The following is a 4,654-nucleotide window of genomic DNA, read 5'->3' as shown; positions in this document are numbered from 1 at the left end:
TCCGAGGGGTCGAGAGAGGTTTCCTAGTGTCAAAGTATTGAAGAAATTCATGGCTTCATCATTAGCTGGAAGTAACCAGGGCATGACGAAGTCCTCCAAAGTTATTTTGGAATGGTGTCCCAGATAGGATAATTTGCCTTTTTGTATGAATTTCAGCAAAGGCCTTCCAAATAATGATATTTGGAAGGTTCTTGCTGAACTTTGTACCAAAAAGCGAATTATCTTATCTGGGACTCCGTTCCAAAATAACTTTGGAGAGCTTCGTAGCATCATGCACCTGTTACTTTCGCCTAATGATGAAGACATGGTTTTGTTGAATCCTTTGACACTAGGCAACCTCCCGACCCCTCGGCAATCCTCTCGAACATGAGAGGAAGAAGAGGATAAAAAAAGAAGAGGAAGAAGAAAAAAAAAGAGGAGAAGAAAGAATAGAGGAGTTCTTCTCCTCTATTCTTTCTTCTCCTCTTTTTTTTCTTCTTCTTCCTCTTTTTTTTATCGGGAACGAGGATCGTCAAGGGTCGCCGAGCGGTAGAGGAGAAACCCTAAATAGAAAGTATCGTTGGTGTGAGATACATGTACTGTTGGTGTCGGACACTACATCCACGTCCCACAAGTGGCGCGGGCTTCGACGCCCACGTCACTTGTGGGACGTGGATGTAGTGTCCGACATCGACGGCCACATGTATCTCACACCCACGATGCTTGCTATTTAGGGTTTCCTCTATCACTCGGTGACCCTCGACGACCCTCGTTCCCGATAAAAAGAAGAGGAAGAAGAAGAAAAAAAAGAGGAGAAGAAAGAATAGAGGAGTTACTCCTCTATTCTTTATTCTCCTCTTTTTTTTCTTCTTCCTCATCTTTTTTATCCTTGAAGCGTTGTCGAGACCACCCCAAACCCTAGAGAAGCAGCGTCGAGGCCACCCCAAACCCTAGAGAAGCAGCATCGAGGCCACTAATTAATATTAGTTCTATGTTTTTGCCACTAATATATCCATCTGTCATGTTTGAATAATAATTGCCATGTTGTCAATATTTGTAGAAACTATGGACACCGCCCGAGACGAAGTACAAGAAGAGTTGCTGGGGGACATAATCGCACGAGGAAGTGATGCCATCTGCTCGTTGTTTCTCAATGACACCGATGGTCTGGAAGCAGCTAGCTATGATTATGATGGCTCTGGTGACCTAATGCCGGTGCAAGAAGGAGACCGTGAGGACGGCTCTGGTGACCCAATGCCGGTGCAAGAAGGAGACCGTGATGACATCTCCGGTGACCGAACCGAGTCCGGCCATGTATATATATTAGTTAAGCTTCTGCTGACTAGCTAATTGATGCATTCATTGTTTTGGTATGTACACATATTAATTAAGTCTTTGTTCTTTTTTCTAGCCCTCCGGATCGAGCACAACTTCGGTAAAGAGACGAGGCCCGAAGAAAAAGTTGAGCTCGGATGAAAAGTTTGAGATCATAGAAATCGCACCCGACGGCCAACCGATTGAACCCCCTCCGGACAAAGAGCGCATTTGTTGCTCAATGCGGGGTTTTGGTTAGGGACAAGATCGCGATCAGCATCCAGCAATGGTTTAAGCCGGCTATAGAAGACCCTGAGGTGTCTTATGTCAATGATATGCAGAAAAATGATCTTTGGACTGAGCTGAAGTCAAATTTCACCCTACCGCCAGAGGATAAGCCAGAGAAGCCAGTTAAAGAGCAATTAATCAAGTCTTTTGCTCTTAAGAGGATGGCAGAACTATTCAGGAGGTGGAAGAAAGAGTTGAATAAGTTTACCGAAAATAATGAGACACCAGAATTCAAGGGCAGATATCAGAAGATCAGAGATCACTGGCCCGCATTTGTGGCCCACAAGACATCAGAAAAGAGTAAGCAGATGTCGACGACAAACAAGCAAAATGCTGCGAAGAAGAAGCATCACCATCGCATGGGGTCAGGTGGCTACCTCGTAGCCCGGCCTAAGTGGGCCAAGACTGAGAATGATCTGGTTGATAAAGGGATCGAACCAAAGATAATTAACTGGCCAGACCATTGCCGGACTTGGTTCTTCGAGGCTGGCGGAACCTTGGACCCTGTAATAGGGAAGTGCATTTGGACGAACGATCAAATGGACATACCAGTCAGGAAGCTTCAGCAGTATATCGAAGCAGCGCAGCAAGGGACGTTCTTTCCAGACAGAGAGAACGACGAGCTCACAATGGACCTCGGGAATCCTGAGCACCCTGGACGGACACGAGGCACGCTAGGCTCCATTCCGTGGAAGGTTGGGTTTCCGGACGCAGGCGGTTACAAATCCCATGAGAGGAGGAAAAAAGTGCAGCAGACCCAAATGCAGGCGCTACAAGCAAGGGTACAAGCGATAGAGGAACGAGAAGCAAATCGCAGCAAACGTACTGCCGAAGCTTCCCCCGAAGCTACCCCGCCATCTCAGCGGAGAAGCAGTGTGCTTCCACCGAGCTGCTTTAGCCGGAGCATGCCTTGACGGCTCCTACCAGCTATCCCGTGGATGCTATCACGGAGTCTCAAAATTGCCACCTTGTGACGCAATGGATGAATTTGAAGGTCAAGGCAGCTGTTGGCTCTGTTTATCCTACTGAACCCAGCGCAACTTTTCACTGCCGGCCGATTCCAGAAGGATATGCTAGGGTGATGGTGGATGAAATAACGGAGGGATTTGAGGACCTCCAGCTTGACCACCCTACCGGTGAAGGGGAGACTAGGCTGGGGTCTGCTCTGAAGACTCCATGCCTATGGCGGAAGGATCTCATCAACCTTCTGAACTGGACGCCTCCGCCTCCTCCTCCTTCTCCGGTAAGTCAGGGCACTCCGCCTCCTCCACCGCCTCCTCCTCCGGCGAGTCAGGGCACTCCGCCTCCTCCACCACCTCCTGCTCTGGCGAGTGATGATCAGGGCACTCGACCGGCTCCTTCTCCAGTGTGTGGCGGCACTCCGCCTCCTTCTCCACCTGCGCCGACGCGCCCGAGCAGCCAGCCTCCTCCTTCTCCGCCTCATCAGCAAGGGCGGAAGAGACCTGTCGCCGCTCCGGCTGCTCTGGCGCGTCGTAGTCCTTCTCCTCCGCCTCGTAAGCAAGTAAAGAAGACAACCGCTCTGTCTGCTCGGCCGGCGTCTAGCAGTACAGCCAGAGGCGGGAGGAAATACAGATTTGGTCCTTCTCTGAAGACTCCACAGAAGTTACCATACGAGAGGACCCCGGAGGAGAACACCGAGATCGCACGAGAAGAAGTGATGAACTACTTTGAAGGGGTGAAAGCAAAGAAACATCCACCTCTGGAGGAGAAGGTAGATCCGGTGAAAGCGAAGCGCACTCTGGCTGCCCTGACAAAACCACCCAAGTCTCCGCCGAAAGGAAACTATGAGCGCATTATTGGAAAGGAATTTGCCGAAGCGGAGCGGTCGGGAAGTACTATCAGTGATCAAAGGCTGAAAGAACGACGAGCTGGGAAACAAATTGCCCAGCTCGGCGAACAAGCGAAGCAATCGTGCCCCCCGCTCAAGGTGCCTAGCGACAACGTCGCTAATGATCCGAGGATGGTGCCCGGTTATAGCAATCTTGGCGATTACCTGCCCGACGATGTACATTATGATTTCATGGAGGTGCAGATACAAAGATACGAGTACGGGAAGCCTCTCGTCAAAGATGAAAGATCTCTATCAACAATGATGCGAAGATTGCATGATTGGTACTTGAAAATCTGCAGAGACTCTGGAGGGAGGAGTACTTTGTATGTGAAAGTTAAAAAGGAGCATGACCTCATTGGAATTGAACTGTTGCCTATTCCATTTGAGGAGTTCTTTCAGTTTTTCAATCAATTGGCCCTCGATAAAACAACGGTCGCCTGCTACTGTCTGTAAGTAGTACTACTTCTGTCATTAAGTCTCTCTATATAGCTCAGCTCTTTCATTGCATGTATTTATAATCATCCTCACTATATTATGCAGATTGAAGATAACCGAATTGAAGAAAAAACAAGTCGGTGATATTGGGTTCATTAACACATATCTCATAGATGCAACTCAGGTTAAATTTCATGCCGCAGCTAGCGAGGCCAACTTGCTACGATCGTTGGTAATAAATGAAAACAAAGATATAATACTCTTTCCTTACAACTTCAAGTGAGTGTTACTGTCTTGTGCGTATTCGGTTTCCCTTATATATTAGTCAAGGTTATAGTAATGTAATTGATGAGTTATGCATGCGTGTGCAGTTTCCACTATATTCTCCTAGAGATTAAGCTTGAGCAGGGACTAGTAACCGTCTTAGACTCAAGACGAAAAGATCCCCAGGACTATGCAGACATGACTCAAATACTCGAGAAGTAAGTTAAATCGATCATTATCCACCATATCAGCAACTTTGTTCATTTCCTGATATATCAAGTAATTGTTTTCTTTGTCCGGCAGGGTTTGGAGAAAATTCACCAGAAAAGCTCCGGGACTGCTGAAGGAGCTGCAATTTAGACACCTGAAAGTAAGTACTATAGTAGCATGTTCCGCGCATCTACTAGTGATTCAAGCGCTAGTTTCATCAATACCATTTGGCATTCTTGCTTATCAGTTTGGTTGACCTCTATTTCTTGTAAAGTGGTTGTGGCAGGAACAAGGGAATGATTTCTGTGGATA

This window comes from Triticum urartu, chromosome 2A, assembly GCF_056163025.1.
Source record: "Triticum urartu cultivar PI428250 chromosome 2A, HENAU_Tu73, whole genome shotgun sequence".
NCBI lineage: Eukaryota > Viridiplantae > Streptophyta > Magnoliopsida > Poales > Poaceae > Triticum > Triticum urartu.
The sequence above is the reverse complement of the archived record's forward strand: the minus strand, read 5'-3'. Positions refer to the sequence as shown.